This window comes from Protopterus annectens, chromosome 3.part1 (genome assembly GCF_019279795.1).
Source record: "Protopterus annectens isolate FY-2018-M chromosome 3.part1, PAN1.0, whole genome shotgun sequence".
Lineage (NCBI taxonomy): Eukaryota > Metazoa > Chordata > Ceratodontiformes > Protopteridae > Protopterus > Protopterus annectens.
In genome coordinates this window covers 236,156,617-236,177,583 of record NC_056732.1, presented here as the reverse complement: position 1 = coordinate 236,177,583, position 20,967 = coordinate 236,156,617, and positions in this window count along the sequence as shown.

The window sequence follows — 20,967 nt, the reverse complement described above, 5'->3', positions numbered from 1 at the left end:
AGGACCACCAGATTGGCTTCCTTTTTTTGGAGGAGAGCATCTTGATTTTATTTGGGATAGCACGATTCATGCATGAGTGGATGTGCCCGTACAGTGCCTTAGTGTAGGATTCAGCAGATGAACTTTTAGCTCCCGTCTGCATGGGTGTTATGAAGTTTGTCACTTCTGAGTTGAGTAGCATGACGTTGTCTGATGAAGCAAAGACATTAGGGTATTCTGATAAAGGTTTTAGCAATATTGACAGTAACCAGTCAGGCCCCATGTACATAATTGTTCTTCTTATCTATAGGTATTTAATGGTGTCTCTCAGTATATGTGAGGTGATAAATGCACAAAGTGAAGTTACCTGTTCTATAGTAAGAAAGGGAAATGGAAAGTTTGGAGAAAATACTTTATTCTGAACTGTTTAAGTTCAGTAGACAGACAGCAAAGCTTTGATACCACACCTCTCAACCTCTGTCTGTACGAAATCTGGATGAAGCCTAAAATAATGGTGGGGACAAGGGCCCAAAATATTTCATGATTTTAAATATTGCTTTTATAAATTTGAAAAAATGCTAGAGTAACAGGATTTGTGTTTAGTATGCATTTTCTAAAGGATATGAAGTTTGAAACTCAAATGTTTGTCATTATTTAGTGACATCAGTCCTCAGTGATTTGCCTGAAAACCACAAATTTTATGCAGAACACATAAAAATATGAGACAAAAGTCTGGATATTCTATGAAAAAACGTACAGGATAGAGCTATGTTTGATGCATGTTTGCGAAATGCAATAGTCATTTTGGAGTCTCCCCTACACATGCCTGAGGTAAAATTGCTCGTATATTAGTAACATGCAGGAAACCCCTCCAGATGAACAGCATAACACTGAATGCTGTTTCCCTTAGGAAATCATTGCTGATGCAGTTTCTAAGTGTGTGACTGCAATGATTCACTTGTTGTTTAAGTTGTTGTGACTATGGAGTCAATATTTACAAGTGTGTGTGTGTGTGTGTGGGGGGGGGGGGTATATCCCCGCAAAACAATTAAAAACAATTTTTTCACCCTTTTGAATTTTGGGCATTTTTTTATCCTTTCTGCACATGGACTTTCAGGAAGTCAGTGAGTCATAGTAAAACGCAAACTGAAGCACTTTTGCAGGAGAATGTTATACAGGGGACAAATCACCAACACAATACCTTGGTGCCTGGCCTATATTTTGAGTTGCTGACTATCTTGTAAGAGTGTGGAGCAATGAGTAGTAAAATGACTCTTTTTACATCCAAAATGTGGCACATTCTTGCCCTCAGTTTATTGATGCTGGTGACAGATGACAACTTTGTGCACAAGCTAGCTCTTAAACTGATCACAGTGGTAACTATATACAAAAGTAATATATTTCATTTAATTAATTTATTTGTCCTTTGTTGCCTTGTTTAGTCCCACTATGCTAGTAGCCTATTATCAGAGATGACCCAAGACATTATTTATACTACTAGGGGAAATCTGGCCAGGGCACTGGGGAACTTTTCCTACTCTTTTTGATAGGTGCTGTGTGATGTTTTATATCCACCTGAGCTACCACCAACTCTGATAGATGGGGGTCTAGGTTTAACATCTCATCTAAAGGACAACTTACTCAGGAGTGTATATTATTTTTATTATAAAAATCTGTAAGTATATAGAAAGTGATAGATTGACTCCAAAGGACTGGGAGTCAAAGTGTTTCTGGTGGCATCTGAGACAAGGACAGGGCACTAAGGTGTGAAAAGAAGAAAGAAACTATTTGTTTTTAAAAGGACAATCACATTTACATATCTGATGCTAGTTAATAAAACAAGATTCTCCTGCAGCTGTCTTTGTCATAATATAAACAACCTGAATTAGTCCTTTACTAGGATAGGTATGGACCATTGAAAGTCATACTTCTCAACAGTCGAGATTTTTGCCTGATCCTCATAAAATTTGTGAAAAAGGACTGTATTCATTAAATAATGATTGACATTCGATATTCAGACTTTATACCTATTAAAAAATGCATGCTAATATAATATAAATTTGTTATTCTATCAACTTTCTAAGTTTATAAGAGGAATATTCAAAAAATGACCCCTATTTTGGGTGCCCCCCTCCATTATTTTTGGCTTTGTCCAGATATCATGAACTAAGACACTGAGAGGTATGCATTGAGTGAAAAGCAAAATGCTGGATGAAGAAATGCAAATAAGTAGCAGGAGTGTTTAGTGAGGAAAAAAAACAGAAACACATTAAAAGTGTAAAATAAGTTTTAGAATTACATATTTTTGTTTGAATTGCTTTTTTGAGATGTTATGATTTGTGGCATTAGTTCTCACTCTTTCAATATGGAGTCCATGTTGATGCTGGTGCAAGGACTATGACTAAGTACATGAGATTGTTTTGTTCCGTGTGTATATATTGTTTATGTTTATATGCCTTACTGGTTATCATAACACTGCCGTTTGATCTGTAGTTATTACAGCTAGCTGAAAGTTTAATTTCTGATTATGTTTTGCAGGTGTGTTTTTTCCTTGCTTTGTCTATTTTAGCTCACACTTCTTGGATTCTTCAGCTTTATCCCATAACACCTGTTTGCAGTCTAGAGTTCTAATCCCATGCAAATTATTGTAGCTGTCCTTATCTTGGATCATCAAAGTTTGGACAGCCAAGTTATTTCCTCAGTGTAATGAACCAAGTCATCATCATCGTCAACCCCCTTTTTCTCATTTTTTTGTATGGGGTTGGGGTGCTGCGTCAACTGTCACCATCTTTCTTCATTCAGTGCAACTCTCTTACCTTCTTCAACAGTCATGCCTGGCTGTTACAGGCCTTCTCTTAATCCTTCTTTGTGTCTGTTCCAAAAATTCTTATTTATCTTCTGCTTACCTGGACATGTTCCCAAACCACCTTAATCTGTTCTGTTCTGCTTGACCTTCCCTGTAATTGGAGCTACTTGGGGCTGTGCTCTGATGTCTTCATTTCATCATCTGTTCCACAATGGACATCCTACCACCTCTATCAGGCACTTCATCTCTATCTTGCTTCATCAACTGCTCTGCCTTTACTGCCCAGGGTTCTATACCATACAGTAGTATTGGTTGCACCACTGTTTTTACACCTTACTTTCCAACTTCTTTGGCATTCTTCTGTCACACACTACCACTGGCAAGTTGGCTGCAGCCCCTCTGACTCTAGCATTGACCTCATTTAGAGTTCAGTTCTTCTTAACCACCTCTCCCAGATACTTGAACCTGTTAATGTGTTCCACTGTTTTCCCTTTTATCTCAATTTCCAGCTTCATCTGATTTCCCCATTTGCTGCAGTTACGGCTGTCATATTTGTACATATTTTCATCTCATGTACCTTCAGGTTTGCACTCCATTCCATTATCATTTGCTAAAGTTTTTGTCCAGAGTCTATCTATAATATCACATTGCTCTGTTTACTAATGAAGTTTGCCATCAGCATGAACAGCAGTAAGCTCAGAGATAAAACCTGATGCACATCCACTCCAACTGGGAACCCCGCTAGAGGTCCAGCCACTGTCATAAGTCCTTGCACATAGCCTGCACTAATTCTACCAATGTTTCTGGGACTTTGAATAATCACATGACTTACCAAATCAATTTCTTGGCACATTATCATATGCGCTTACTAAGTTTAGGAATATCCAGTTCGACTGTTTCCTCATCCCTAGCCTCTTCTCAACTATCTGTATCACTGTAAATATCAGGTGAGTTGTGTTGCATCCCAATCTGAATCCAGACTGCACATCTTCCATCTTACTTCCTACTACTCTCCATATTTGTTTACTTTCTGCAGAACTTTCGTGCAGTGTGACAGGAGTTTGATTACTTTATAGTGCCCACAGTTGTGAACGTCCACTTTGTTATTGTAACTGGCATTAGAATGCTTATTCTCCACTCAGCTGGGACACAACCTTCTGTTCATACTGCTATAAGTACCCTCTTTAGACATTTCCATCCTAACTCCCCCAATGTCTTGATGATATTTGCTGTACACTTACCTGAGCCTACTGCTTTCCCCGACTTCATTTCCTCAGTTCTGTTCTTACGTTTGTCTAGGATGAGCTCCTATTTTTTTCATTTTAGACTGTGTCTGGTACAGTACATCTTCTAGATAGTTTTCTTAATTCAGAAATTAGTAAAAGTATTTCTTTCATCTGGCTTGGATGTCCTATGGACTAATGAGCAGGTTGTTGCTAGCAGCCCTTACGAAGGGAGTCTGATGACTATCTTCCTTATCTCTCTGTCTTTGCTTTGCAATCTGATAGAGTTTCGTTTTCCATCTGCTGAGTCACTTTCAAGATGCTGGCAGAGTTCCTCTGATGCCTTCTTCTTTGTTATTGTGACTGGTCTCTTTACCTCATTGATAATGAACCAGTATTCCTTTTTAAGCTAGTCCATCTTTTCTATCTCCATTTTTCTTGTGCACCCTCTTTCTTTTGATGACTTCCTGGACTTCTGTACTCCATCACCAGCTTTCCTTATGTACCATATGTCCATATATTGCTTAAGCACAATATCTGTTCTATAGTCCTCAGACATGCTGAGGCACTGCCAGTCTTCTTCAGCTCCAACTATTTCCTCTTATTCTTGACATGCTAGAGCCCTGAGTGCTTCCTTGAACTCTTGTGGTTTCTTTTCAGTCAACTTCTAGATCTTCAGCCTAATCATGGTTGACCTTAGATCCTTCTCTTTTTACAGCTTGCAGCTCATTGTGGCTTTGGGCTGACTGCTTCACTATAAATAATGTTGCAGTTGCTCAAATGCTCTTTCCTTAGTAGGAGGAAATCTACCTGAGTTGCATTGTTGGTCACTCTTGTATGCAAACTTGTGACTGTTTTTCTTGCTGAACCATATGTTGTCTGCCATCAAGCCATTTGCCAGCTAGAAGTCTAGAATGGTCTCTCCTTCTTTATAAGTTCATAAGTTTGTAAGTTAGGCAGTGTTCAAGCCTTACAGCTTTCAAGGAATGCTATCTCAAAAATTATTGGATCAAACACCATAGCCTCTACCTAATCATCCACAGATTTCTTAAATTTTGCTAGAATATTCACACCTCTGATAAATTCAGGTAATTTATTCCATAATTGTGTCATCATGTGTGTTAAATAACAAGCTCTATTATTTTTATTACATAACTTTAAATTATGATGTTTATTTGTCTTTAGATTATTATATACTTCCAAACCCAATAAAGGCTGAAGAAAAGGGTCATTAAACACCTTATAGGCAAATGTTAAGTTGACCCCTTGTATATCTGAATGGTGGATATAAAGACCCACTGAAACACATCTATCATTATAGCCATAACTACTTAATATCAGGTATTCTTTTTGTAAATGTATGGTGTACTGATTCCATACAATTAAACTGTTGTTTATTAAGAGTACAAAACACTATATTGCATTCTAAAATTTATCTGGTATAGACCATAAATAAACTTGCAAAGAGCATAACCTCTTTCATTGTAAAATTTTTGAGAATCAAACCCATCAATCTAAAGGCCTCATTTCAGATGGCTCTCACATAATTTTCAAAACAAAAAGAGAAATCGGGGCGTGGCCAAGATGGGCACTGAGTGACAGCAGAATTTAGCAGCTCCACTAAAGAAATCTTATCTACATTGGAATTTTGTCTTCTATTTTTGGAACTTTTTTCTGTCTAACTCTATAATAATTAACAGCATCTACAACAATATCAGCAAATAAACCAGACAAAGGCAAATTTTCCAGTCAAAAATATACTTCAAAATTTTCTCCTCATCTGAAGAAGAACATTATCATGAGCTTCACAAAGACCAGCAGTCAAGAATCCAGTCTCAAAAAAAATGTCAAACTCTAATAACTAATATCCAGGACCTAACTACAAAAACTGATAAAATAGACATTAAAACTGACAATTTTAAAGAAAAAAGCTCAAAACAAATGGACTTACTTCATGAAGGCTTGCAGCAGCAAAAAAATTCAAATAACTGGTATAGAAGAAGCACTAAATGACATGGAGGGCAGAATAAAAGAAAATGAAAATAACTTGGAGTTCTTACTTATACCTTAAACAAAACACTATGCTACAAAATAAAATGTGTGATCTAGAGAATAGATCCCATTGAAACAACTTAAGGATTTTTGGATTACCTGAGAACATAGAGGGTAACAACATGACAAGTTTTCTAACTTCTTGGCTGCCAAAAACTGTACAACTGGTACCAACAAAAATGATCCAAAATCTGTTATAATTAGATTTCTTTCTTCATCTGACAAATAATCAGTTTTAAAAACTGCTTGGCCTAAATCACCTATAAAAGTCAGTGATTCAATAATTTGTTTTGACAATGACTATTCATCCATGGTAATAACCAAAAGTAAAATATTCTTACCTCTGAAAAAAGACCTGAAGAAAGCTGAAGTGAAGACTCATCTCCTGTTTCCTGCAAAGCTGAAGATTTTCATCCCATAGGGACCCAAGGTGTTTGAGGACCTAGACTCTGAGTTGATTTTTGTTAAAAATCATAAAATCCTGGAAAAAATAGAAGAAATGGAATGGGCTAGTCCCTCTCTTAAAATAATGGCATCTAATTCGACTTGGAAAACCACAGAGAAACAAAAAAGACTTAAAAACAAATGAACTATACTATACTATATGTAAGGACCTTATAACATAACACAAATCTTTTCATTGTTATGCTCTCTCTTCAAGGTAAGCTTTTCATATCATCATAAGAATAAAAAAGTATATAGTTACCTATACCCCATAAGCTTAATTTAATAATGCAAACTTAAAAGGTAGCCATACAATAATCCTTCACTTAAAATAGTAGTGATATCATCTATTCTATTACATTTAATTAATCACAGACATCTTTAAATAATATTATTTGCTATGATAAAACAGCAGTCTTGAAATAACATAAATATCTTCTCCCACATTCATTCTAGGCAACTGGGTGATAGAAGGATAAATAATCTATGTTAACAACAAAATAGTGATCTGAACTCTCACAAAGGTAGATTTGGGCTTAAAATAATTATATTTCAACAGTAATATGTTCTGTTTTCATGCACATCACTTTAACATACCAGTCCTATGTTACATGTCTTTGAATGGGGAAAACAGTCATTTTTTTTTATTGATGCCTTAGTCCTGAGATACACAAATTTATGGGCGGGAAGGAAAAGAGAGAAAAGGGGAAGAAAGGGAAAATTTTTTATGAAGTGAAATACTGCATGCGTCTTTATGTTTCCTTGTTTGGATGTGTTATTGCGTAAAACAGGCTTGTGCTGTTTCTATGGAATTATACCTAACTTAAACTCAGTTAAGCTACAGAGAAGAAAGAAAAAAAAACCCTTTTAGCAGTTTTCCCGCTGATTTTCATTGGAGACAACTTCTGGACTTCTAATTCACCTCGTGCTGATGACCCATGAGCTTTAGCCAGCTTGAAAAATTCAGTTACAGCGGGACAGCCTCCTGAACTACTTCGTACTTCACTAGAACTACGCGTTGCGCACTTATGACATCAGCAAGAGAAACAGCTTAAACCAGAAAGTTTGCTTCCTGGTTAACTTTGAATAATGAGTTTTTATGGCTAAAATAAATTATACACCAGTAAATATTTACTGGTGTATAATTTTTTTTTATTTATTTCAATTATAGCTAAACAGAGCATCCCTTTATCAGCTTGATAAGATTTAATTATTCTAGGTATAGGAAATGATTTATTCCAGAGAATTGCTACACCCCTTTTCTTTTTTGAATGTTCTGAACTTGTTATGATTGTGTATTTATTGGTGTTCAGGAATTTAATGTTATCTTTCAATAAGTGTGTTTCTTGTAAGAAAATCATGTTGGGTTTGTGTATGGCTAGATATTTGAAAAGGCTCCCTCTTTTACTTGGATTGTTTAGGCCATTTATATTGATTGAGATACCTTTTATTAAGACCATTTTAGAAGCATAACAGTGTTAGAGTAGTATATATCCTGTCTATATCATGTATGTTTGTGTCTCCCTCTCCATAATGAAAAATGTTAAAACTGTTAACTTTAGTCAGAATTTTATAGTGGGTAGTATATATTTTGGTGTTATTGCGGCTTTGATAATATTAAACAAACCTTTGATAATATTAAACAAACTTTAAATTTAATTGATTACTCCCAACGAAAGAAGAAAAATATGACATTAACAAGTTTAGATATAAATTCAGCATTCAACGCAATAGATTGAGATTATTTGTTCATATTACTAGAATGTCTAAATTTCTCAAAAAGCTTTATTGATTTGTTAGAACATCTATATAAAGGAGCCCTATCATATATCAAAATTGGATCATTTATCTCAACCAAAATACCTATCATAAAAGGAACCAAGCAAGGATGCCCTCTTTCCCCCTACTTTTTACCCTAATAATGGAACCATGGGCTAATGATATAAGAAAAAATAAAAATATAGAAGGACTAGAGCTCAATACAGAAATATCTACTAAAATTCAACTATTTGCAGACAATGTACTTATTACTACAAAAGAAAATGATTCCTCATTAACATCATTATTTGATTCCGTCAATATATTTCAAAATATGTCTGGCCTATCATTTAATGACAACAAAACCAAAATCCTATCCATATACTCAAACAAAAATAAAGTAACTATAGATAATAATAAATATAAATCTAACACAGACCAAATTACATATCTAGAAATCATTCTTGCTAAAGACATCAAATCAATAATACAATTAAGTTACAATAAATGCTATGAAAACATTCAGACACTTTTAATGAAGTAGAACATGATTTTTTTCACAACAGAAGAAATATTAACAATTATAAAAATGATAATTCTCCCCAAGGTTCTTTATATTATTCAATCTATCTTACTACTTCCTACCAAAGCACTAACTAATACATTAAACTCATTGATATTAAAATTCTTTTGGTTCCCCAAAAAGCCAAAAATAGCCTTTCAAACAACATCTAAACAGTTGGAACAAAGGGGGGTAGCATTCCCAGATTGAAACCTCTACTCAAATTCCTCTATAATTAGAACACTAACACAATTATTAGATACATCATATTCAGCTAAATGGAAGGTGTATTGGGAAATAATAGGTATCTGCAGAAGCAAAATACCATGTACGGGCTCCAAACCTTCTTTAATATTCCACAGTTTAAAATACACTGTTAAAATGCAAACAGCGCACTACTACAATCCAAGTTAAAGCAAGCAGCACACTACTACAATCCAAGTTAAGCGCTTTCACTTAGGTCAATCCCAAATTTCATCAGAACATAGAATAAAAACTATTAGTCTCATTTATACAGATTCAAACAGATGTCAACCAATAGTTGAATCTCATGCATAATTAACTGAATTAAATTAAATTAATCACAGTTCTCTATAGTCTCCTCTTCATCTTGCCAGTAATTAAAACAAAAATATGTGCATTACTGTAACTAATTCATTTATATAAAAAAACTTTTAAAATAAATACACTTTATTTAAAAAATGTCATTACAACTTGGATTGTAGTAGTGTGCTGCTTGCTTTAACTTGGATTGTAGTAGTGTGCTGTTTGCATTTTAACAGTGTATTTTAAACTGTGGAATATTAAGGAAGGTTTGGAGCCTGTACATGATGTTTTGCTTCTGCAGTTTCATTTGGCTGTAATGCTTGTTTCCTGGTCAAAATAATAGGTATGCAATTAATAATAAGACCAAAAACTTTATAAACTGGAATTCATAAATAATCCAGTGTTATGGACTCTAAAAGATCATTTCACCACACACATATAACACCCAAACTCCCAAATAACTACATTTATAATATTCTAACAACATTTAGAAACTTCATATATAACCATCTGAGATATAAAGAATGTTTTTCTGTTATTCCCTATAACATTCACTCAAAAATCTCTTTTAACATCAGATTTAAATAAAATCACATTACTTAAACAAAATTAACTTAAGTTTTGGTTTCAACTGATTTCAGACAGGAAAGTTAAAAAGTATAGATCTGGTAATACAGGAATTTCAGTTGGACAAATCCTTATGGCTAGATATACAAACCCTCATATTATTCATAGTCAATAAAATAGATTTGATTTCACCAACAGTCTGATATGACAATAGTGCCTTATTAGACTATTTTGAATCAACCCTTCAGCATAAACATTCTTATTCTAGCAAGCTCTCTTTTATATTTATAATCATTAGAGATGAAACATATAGCTGCCCAGAAAGCTTTTGGAATTATTACTACACAATTAACAATGGATTTCCCAGCAACCAAGGTAAAATAAACATATTAGAATCAGCAGGAAAAACAACTCTGTCTCTTAAGTGGAGATTATACCCCTGGAGACTTATGTACAGATCTTTTTGTACTCCTCAATTAATGAATAAAGTCATCAATTTTGTACTCCTCAATTAATGAATAAAGTCATCAAAAAACAGAACATATGTAGCAAATGTAAATCAGATTTCAACATTGGTTGGGCACATATGTTATATGACTGCCCTGAAATAAAACTATAGTGGGGAAATCTTAATAAGCTATTACAAGCTTTATTCACAGATAATTTCACTCGTGATAAATCCATGGTGCTTTTTAATACTCCCATATCACACTGTGTTAAAAAAATAAAAAATCCCTTACGCTGGTCAATTCTTGTTGTGGCCAGAAAGATCATCACAAAAAATTGGATTCCTGACACCCCTCCTACTTTTATTGAATTTAAGAACATGTTAATTGAAGTATGTCACTTACAAATCAAGACTATAAATTCAAGAACAAGAAAGACCTGTGCCTATTATATGTGGGTAAATCTACAAAATTTGTTAAAAAAAGAATAATTGATACTCTGAATTACTATAGCTTTTTAGAACATGTGATTAAATAAGTTATTACACAATTGTTATAATAATACTTTCTCTGAGAAAGGTTAAATGGATGTCATTGTAAATACCTTGTCTAATTTGTTATTTATTATGTTAACCTATTTGAATAATTCTATGTTATAATTTGTGAGGTTATTTCTTTGTTAAAATTTATGAGATTGTTTATTAATATGCTTTATGCAAAATCAATAAAATTGTTAAAAAAAAAAAAAAAAAAAAACGAATCAACAATATACCAAGATCTTTATTTTCACTAACTTCCAGTAAATTAAATGTAGACAATGTAACAGATCTCCTTAATTTCTGTTTGCCAAAAACACATGATATTATGTTTTTTCTCACTAAATCAGAGACCAAGTGTACTGACCCATCTACTTAAGCATAGTAATACTTAATAATATTAATGTAATCATGTTCTTTATTCCTGTTGCACCACATGTGTGGACCCAGGCAGTCCTTATATCCTGATTTGTCTGTCCTGATATGAGCATCCAGGTTAATTGTTATCAACACCAACTCATATTGTCTTTACTAGGTCTCTTAATCCAAGTACCCTTTGTTTTTGTCCTATTGTTAAATTAATACTAGTGAATCTACAGCATTAAACAGTTGCATAACTTGCTTTTCTTGATGTGTTATTTGGCAGTCTTCTTAGATTTCTCACACATAAGCAAATGTTGTCTCTTATGCAGTACCTTCCTTATAAGAGATAGGCATGCTTTGAGTTTTTTATACATTTGTCAGGAGACTGGGACACTCTTTAAATGAAAATTGCTGTTATTCTGTGCAGAAGTAGGGTTGACATAGTCCTCCTTTAAGTGATCAAAGTATGAGAGTAAAAGCATATATAAACTTGGATGAGATCAGTGGTAATATATGTGGTACATATATACTGAGGCTTCTGCTTAGGGGCTTTCTGTATTGATCAGAAGAAAGCTGACTTGATGGGCTAATGATATCATTAGAAATTCAACAGGGAGAGATCACATTTTTAAAACCTTGTAGTCTAACCATGGCTAATTCCTCATTATTAATCATGATGCAGGCACCTTTTCTTCACATTTCTTCAGTGATGGACTGTCATAAGTTCATCTTTCAGCTATGATCATATGATGGGAGACTACAAACTTGCCCTCCACTCAATATTTGATTGAACAATTGGACGTTGTGAATCAAATAAAGTGAATCAATCTTTAGGTCCTAAAATGTATAATGGAAGTTTTAGGCATTGTTGATGCTTGGGAGTTTCACATCTGCAGTGCTGTAATTACAAGTATCTCCAAGCTACTACTCACCATTGGAGCTGTATAGAGTTTTTTTATTTTTATTTCAGTTTTTGCCTTCAAAGGGTTATGCAAACAAATACAATATTGTACACCTGTTAGAGAACTACTCTGTATTATAAAAATGCATTTATGAGAGTCCCATCCAATGTAGCAGTTATTGGAGGAGTAAGCCTATACTTCTAAAGAGCCAACAATTACATGACTCCCAGCTGTAGCAATGTGCTTGTACTTATAGGATCACCAACTAGTAAAAAAGCCACCCATTATCAAAAAGGTTACTCTGAAAGAAGTCATATTAAAAAGAAAATATCATCACAGAAAGAAACTGAAAAATGAAATCAAATACGTCGAGTGACATCCATTCCCATGTCAAGTAAAACAATCTGGCTAGTTCCATAAGATCTGCATCCTGAAAACCAGGCTGAATATCCTAAATGCTGACTTATGCTCCTCAGATATACACAAACTCCACCAGTTTATTGGCTGCAAGGAGCCTCTCAGTCACATCTACTTGTGTATTACCTGTCTGTGAAGGAAAGAGCACCTCATTTCAATCAGTATCACTAAATAAGCTTTATTTCTCTCAGTTTTGTGGTGATTGTTGCCACTTTTGTGACTTTGTATACAAAAATACACATCACTGATGACCCTTAAGTCCCCAGAAAATTATATGTGATATGACTGGTTTGTAGAGTTCTCCGAACTTCCATTCATGGTAGTAGAAACTACCTACACCCAAATTACCTATGCTGAGACCACTGAAGCTATCAGTAAAATCCTGTCTGGAAAGTTACTGACCCTGATAACGTCCATTCTGAGTTTTACATAATTGTCTTTTGTTCCATAGGTGGTATAGGCAACACATGTAAAACATAGAGGAAAACAAAATGGCTTCCTATTCAACAAGAGCTGATTTTTTCCTATGAGCCTAACTATTCAAACTACTAGTCAACCAAATCTTCTCTCTCTCTCCTAGCAGCTAATCTGATTAGACTATCTTCCTCTTACAGTCTCAGAACCCACAACTCCTTTCCGCCCACACTGTAGCCATGCAAATTAAACTCCACTGTACAGATCACTTCTTCTCTGTACAGGGTCCAAGACTCTGGGAAAGTATTCTCCCACAAATAAATGGCACCTTTTCTTACCCAAAATTTAGAAGTCAACTAAAGGCCTACTTCCTCTCATCAGTTAAACGTCATTGCCTCTCATCCAGCTATATTATCTAACTTGAACTATATCACTCTGTCTTTTTTTCTGCTGCTAACAACACTCTTACAGTCCCTCATATGGCACATTTTATTGCACCAATCTATATTTCTTATTCACATAACTTTTTGCTTAACTTACCTTCTCCTTCAAACTACCAACAGAGTCTAGCATCTTTCATTCCCCTCAACTGCTGTATCATTCCCACTTAGACAACAGAATTATAATTATCACACAGACACTTCACATTCTAGATAAGCTTTATCTTGATTTATTGTAGATAATGTATATTACAACAGCGTATACTCTTTACATTTTTGTTACCTGATAATGGTATTTTGCAGCTGTGGATTTTCATTATATTCATAATATTTCTCACTAAATATAATTCTGACTTTTTTTATTCTCTGGAAAAGACTGAAATGGGTAATTTGTGATTAATACTCTACCTGGTAAACAAAATTCAGACAAACAGACAAGCAAACAAACAAATAAACATACTGCTGGTCCTCTATCTGGAAGGTTTTGGCATTTTTTCAGAGCTTGAGTATAACTCTTATATGCCAGCCAAGAAGCATGGCTGACCATTAATTATTCCCTGTCAATAGCTTCCTTAGTTTAAAGGGCAGCAAGCCACGCTTTGCTCTATCCTCATTTTTTTGTTTCTTTTGGATCTGAACCACTTTATACTAAGCTGAGTCAATGTGGCTGCCCACCATCACTACCTATAGCATGCCAGTAAGGATATAAATGAACTTCATGGCTATCTGAACGAAGGCCCACAGATGGCTTTGACAAATGAGCTCAAGTACAGTTGAGGAGACATGAGGGTCAGTAAGCATGGGGTAAAAAGCATAAGAACAAAAAAGCTGGTGGCACTATTCTGGCTTTTGGTTTCAGAATTAATTGACATAAATTCTGTTTCCTGCAATGAACTTGTTACTGTGTCCTGGATGGCTTAATTTTTTCCCAAAGCTATAGTTCCTTAAACTTCATATTCACCTTGACAGTCATCCCAGAGATCAACATCTAAGCTAGTTAATCTGTACGTCCCTCTTCCAAGCAGAATTTGTGTGATCAGAAGTCATGTGCACAAAATGTGTGCTGTGTTTTCAGACTCTTGCAACACCTTACCCTTCCATATAACTCATAGTTGTTGATCAATATGCAGGTGAAGATCTTGGGAAATCTCTTTATTTACTTGGGCAAACAAGCCATGGAATTCTTAAGTCAACCACACCTGTCTTAAGCCAGAATGGGACGATGGGCCTGCTATAATTTGTTCTTTATCAGCCAGAATTTTCACTGTGTCGTTTATTTATATTTATTTATATTTTGCTAACAGGATTTGGCCCTACTGGGCAAATTCCATTTACAGAGATAAATTTTTCATGACACATAATGCAGTAGAAACATTTGTAAAGAGCACAGATAATACTTTGAACATTATTTAACCAAACTTACACCCAGTAATAGCTGACGGCAAATTATATGGTCATAACTTCAAAACTTCTATCATTCTTCTGAAGCACTGGAAGTGCTGCATTACAAAAATGTCAGAAAGTGCCCAATTTAAATACCTAATGTCATATGCCAATGACAAGTGCAAAAAGTTTTCTGTTTGTCACTGTTAAATGCTATCTATACTTCTTCCCTGATGTGGCTAAGATGGATGATAACCAGACATTTTTGTTTATAACTGGCCACCTGATTAAGCAGAATTTGGAAAGTAATGGTTTCACTAATCTCTCAATCAGATGTGGTCTTTCCACTTGGATTTATTTGTGGTATCTGCAAATTAGGCACATAATCCATGCTTGGTGGTGTCCCTCTCTGGTTCTATAAGATATGGGGCAACATTCCAAGAGACTTACTTGGCTTTTTGTGTCACTGAATGGGATTTTCAGTTTCCTGAGCCCATTAAGGATATTGTTGGTATAGTACACAAAGGCTTGATAAAAATAACCTTATCCAAACTGAGCCCAACAACAATTATGGAGAAATGGCACCCCCTAACCTTAGTTCTATCACATAAAATGACATCCTTAGGATTTAGCAGTTTAATCATAACTCTGTCAAGGAGTCAGAACATTGCCACATAATCCGCATAAAAAACACCTTCCAATGGAAATGTCCACCTCCCTTTTTTTAAAATGGAGACATTTTGGATATTAATAACTGCTGGATATGACAAAAACAGATGCTGAATCAGAACACATAATCTTTTAATGCCCTATGCCTGTTACAGCTTAGAATATGCTTTTCATCCCTGAGTGAAAAATCTGTGGAAAATGTTTTTGCAGTTTAGACTGAATACTGGGGGAAGCCCTGTCCCCTGCTAGTGGGGTACTTGTCATTACAAGCCATCTGAAACCATAAAGTTTATAATCTCTTATAGACATATTCCAGGCTCCTATCAGTCATACCTCTCAAATGTCCCTTATTTTGTAGAATATTCCTTGTTTTTGTCTCCTACTTTGCCCTGTCCCTTGTAAAATTTATAATTTACTGGTAAGAAAGATTACACTCAGCCAATAATATAAGACATTAGAGTTTAATACTTCTTATTGTTAAGAAAATGCATATTGATACAAATCCTCTTCTGTATTAATGTTTTTAGTGAATTAGAGTAATTATTACAAATTGTTCCTGATTTTGAGTCTTTGCTCCCCCACATTATCTTTGTCCTTTTCCAGAATTCTTGAGCAAAATAGTTTAGAGGTATAATCAGAACACTTATTTGAATTAATGTCAACCTTCCAAACAATGTCACTTACCATAAGATCTTTTTTGTTGCAAACCAGTAATACAGTCTGTTATGGGAAATGTTTCTTATCTTACACCTAAGAGGAAGTTTAACTTCCCCCTTGAATTTAACAAGCAGGGACATCTGTACAGTTTTAAGTAGTTCAGCAAAACAGAAACCAACCTCTTACTACCTGGTTGTTTTGAGTTTTTGGGTTATTTTTCACTTTTTATTAACATTCTTAAAAGTCACTAAACATTAGTTGAAAACAATTCTGCATTCCAGAATAACTGGATATTAATGTGATAACAATCCTCTATCAGAAATATTCATATGTATTTTAATGTGCTCTTTTATGAGTTAAAAAATGTGAAACGTTCTCTTGTAGAAAATACATTTTGCTGTTTTATTTGAATTACATTTTTCTTGGGTGTATGTTTCTGACTACATTTACTTTTTATACATCTGTATTTGTTATTTCTACATGGGTTTGTCTGCAATAACTATCAATTTTAAAATAAAAAATACTCAGCAGTTTGCTTTATGGTTTTCTATACTTCAAAAAGAAAGCTTTAGTTATGATCAAATAACTAAATATTGATGGTTAATTGGATGTAATGCTTGCAGAGTGGCTATCTTGGGAAGGCTGCTAACCGTATGAGGCTTTATGATTCACTTGTAAAATTAAAAGTAACAGTGCTGTCCAACCAAAACCCATGTGGGTATGCCTTTCATAATTTACTACCTACCTAATGATATTCAGAAGACAGACATTCAAACATCACAAGGAAGGAAACTGGCAGCTTTCATCTAATCTGAAGCTAAATTATAAAACAAAGTTAAAAAACTTCCCATTATAATTGTATAGTTCTGTATGTTGAGCTATTTTGTCTGCATCTCCAATCATTCTTCTATGGATGTATAATGTTTCAAAGTGGGGAGTCTGACTGTACAACAGGTGCCCTATGCCCATCACGAATGGACACACTAAAGAATCAGTCAACATATTCACTTATTTAGGCATTGAATAGCATAAATGAATCTGAAGAACTAAACACTGACAGAAAACTAACAGTCTGAAGACTTTGTAATAGTGATTATGAAACAGCACTACAACCTATTGATTGCTTAACAGTCATTGTGAAATGGCACTATAACTTATTGGTAGCATAACAGTTATCGTGAAATAGCACTACAACCTACTGATTGCAGTAAGAGATGCATCCTTCAACATACATATATTTTATTGCATTCTTATATGGACTGAGGTAGGCTCACCAGGCACAAGTTGCTAGCAAATTTCAGAGCACTGCCCAGATAAGTAACTTGCTAAAAATTGCACAGTATGCAAATATAGAATAATGGGATTAAAGTCAGTGCTACAGATTAAAATGTGTTAGTATCTGATAGACCAAAGCTACAGCTGACTGAAATTCCCTTAGTAGCAGTTTTGCATTAATCACAGGGAGTTATCACTTATTCCCAAGACCATGTGCAAAATCCATTTCATGTGTACTAGTCAAGACAGTTTAGCCTGGAGCAACACAATCTGCTGTTTCTTCAGTAATTTTAAACTGAAATTATGCATTATAACATGCTACTTTAGTGAATTAGTACTGAATCATTTCAGTGCTAAACTGCTGATTTGCTCTGCCAAAATCAAGAATTCTGAATTCAAACTGTAGCTTACTTTTAAAGTTAAGATGCAATTCACATTTCTTGCTATATTTTGCTGTAGAAATTGATCTAATCATTTTAAACAACTGTGGCAAAAGGACACTCATCATTAACCTGTATTTGCTACTGTACATGACTGTAATATACAATTTTTACTGTTCACTTTATGTGGTCTAACTGAAACAAAGACTTCAAGTCAATTAGTTTTTCTTAGCAGGTTATGACAATGCATAGTATATGCTCAAAATACTTGGGTTTTGCTTTGAAGTGGCCTGAAACATTTGCTGTTTGCATTCTGTACCAGTCAGTCAGTTTGTCTCATTTCCTTAGCTCAAAGCATAGCATAAGTCACTTGACTTCTGCAGAAAATGTTGCCCCCAACCTTCACACTACTGTTTTTTTTATTTATTTAAGTAGACTTGTTTCTAGGAAGCTGTGCTAGTGATTGTCTAATCAGCATTCATATGAGCATTTATGTGGTTCTTATAGATCCCATCCTCTTATTCTCTTGGGCTGTGTTTAATTAAACGATGCTTATATGGAAGGGCATATACAGCTGCAAGTAACAGTACTAAACATACAGAGTTGTAATATTTGAATTCAAAAGCCTTTGTGTTTTTAATAGATTTATATTTATATTCAGAAACAAGGCCAAACATAGTAAGTTACATCACATTTTGGAATTCTTGCCTTGCAGTGTTTGAATCCCTCGTGGGTCAAATCATATTAGAAGAAAATTAGGCAAGACATACCACACAACTTTAGCAGAAGCACCATGTTTGATCTGAATAGGATGAACTAGTTATAAAAGTGTTAACAGGATACAAGAATAAAGAATAACACCTACAACAACATAATGCTAAAAATTAATTGTGCTATTTTGTGTTGAGCATTAAAAGTTTTCCTTTCAAAAATACGTACCTTTGCTGGAGGAATACCTATACAAATGAACAATGTTCATCCTCCTTTGTGTATCAATAAATACTGATCTCTTCTGAACTTTCTCAGTTAACCTTGAAAGAATATGCATGCAAATGCTCCTGGCTTGTTGAAAGTTAAATAATTTAGCTTTCTAAACACATTATTCTAAAACATTTTCTTCACAGTTTTGAATTTGCATACATACTGCTGCTTGGCCAGCTACTTCTGCAAATGTTTGCTGTCTTCCTGGGTCGCTGCACACTGCTGAACTCACACTGGGGATCAACTCTTCCTCCTCACCTCTGCTCTATCTTATATCTTCCTTTTGCATCTGCAAGCCCTTGTCTAGTTTACTAATCTCACATCCTACAGCCCCTTCTAGATTATTCTTTTCAAATTACAGGCATTCTAGATAGTGTGACCACAAAGTATCTGAAGTGGTTATTTGTGAAATGGACACTGTACCCAGCTCTAACTGCTTCTTTATATGTAAACCAATGCATTTTTCGGCTACCATAATCATCACCTCACAGCAAGTAACAGAGAAGGTTCCCAGGAATCCTGGTCACATTTCCCCCATTGGTATAAATACTACCTAGCATATCCCTTAAAATAGGTTACAAACCTAGTGGGACTAATCTAATCAACAACAACTGACTATGCAAGTAAGGCTGAATTTTGCAACAGGAATGCTCAGAAGAGGGAACACTCTTTGTGCTGTTAAATGAGAGTGAACTGTCATAAGGCTGAACACTATATTTTTATTTGTTTTTATCTTCTGACTGCATTCTGTAGGACATTCAGTAGGAAATTCAATCTAAAATGATTGCTGTTTTTGGGTTCATTAGTTTTAGCTTTGAGTCATTGATAATATAACCATATATATATATATATATATATATATATATATATATATATATATATATATAAATATCTTACAGACATGCTCTTCTCAAAAAGGTGCTGCATTGCAGAAAGAGCTGCTTGTCTGTAGGAGTTTGGTGTAAAATCTGATTAACAGTTATGACTTTAAACAAATAATTAAGTGCTAAAGGTGCATTAAAATTTACCTAGTTTGTAGAATAGCATGCCTTTGGAAAGCAAAAGTGGATCAGGTGTACCTCCCCTCTGCCCACCCCGTACTGAGCTACTATAATTCATTTCAAGCTCACAGAAAAATGCCATTTCAGAAATGTATACCGCATGGGCATTCCAAAATGTGCAGTAAACGCAGAGAATTAGGACTAAGTGCTGTGAACGACCTTCATCCTGTAGGCCTGAGTTTGATTGCTGCACTCTCCATTTGTCTACTGTATGACTCTGAGCAAGATGCTTTGCCAGACAGTGCTCTTAGGATACCCTGAAAACAGTCACCTAATGTGTATAACCACTGAACAACAAGAAAACATATGAATTATGGAATGGCATTTAAAGTTTAAGTCTTCTTCATTTTGATAGTTTTAATGTAATGTGCTACAACCTGTATAACCCACATCAGATGTAGTATTCTTCATTCAGGCAACTTATTCATTCTGTATAATACACACCGAGCAAGAAATCACTTCAATTCCAAAAACATCCAAAAAAAAAAAACAAGGCAAAAGGAAGGAAAATAATCAAATTTAGGATGTATAAAATTCCATTTAATAATCCATGCATTCTGGTACCTCGGTTATATTTTTATTTTTATTACCGTAGGTCATAGGAATATCAATATTATCTAAAGCTGCTAGTATTTATAATTGTGCTTTATAAACATTTAATAATGACTATTTAATGTATAAATTATAGATTGATATAATAGTAGTATAGAGCATAGTAGTGTTTTGATATGTATATTTAATGTGTCTTTCAGCTTACAGTTTATTAACTTATTAGTTTAAAATAATTCATTTGATATAAGTTGTATTCGTTTCATAGACAATTAATGTGCTTGGGCTTTAAGAAAATGTAATTGCAGGTTAATTGATTGTGATAAATTAAATGATGTCACTATATATGGAGGATGTAATATATGTTCCACTGAAGGCAAATTGCCGAGGTACCAGAACGCATGGATTATTAAATGGAATTTTATACATCCTGAATTTGATTATTTTCCTTCCTTTTGCCTTGTTTTCTTGGATGTTTTTAGAATCAAAGTGATTTCTTGCTTGGTGTGTATTCTACAATTCGTGAGTAGCATTATGGAAGGAAATAATGTTGGTGA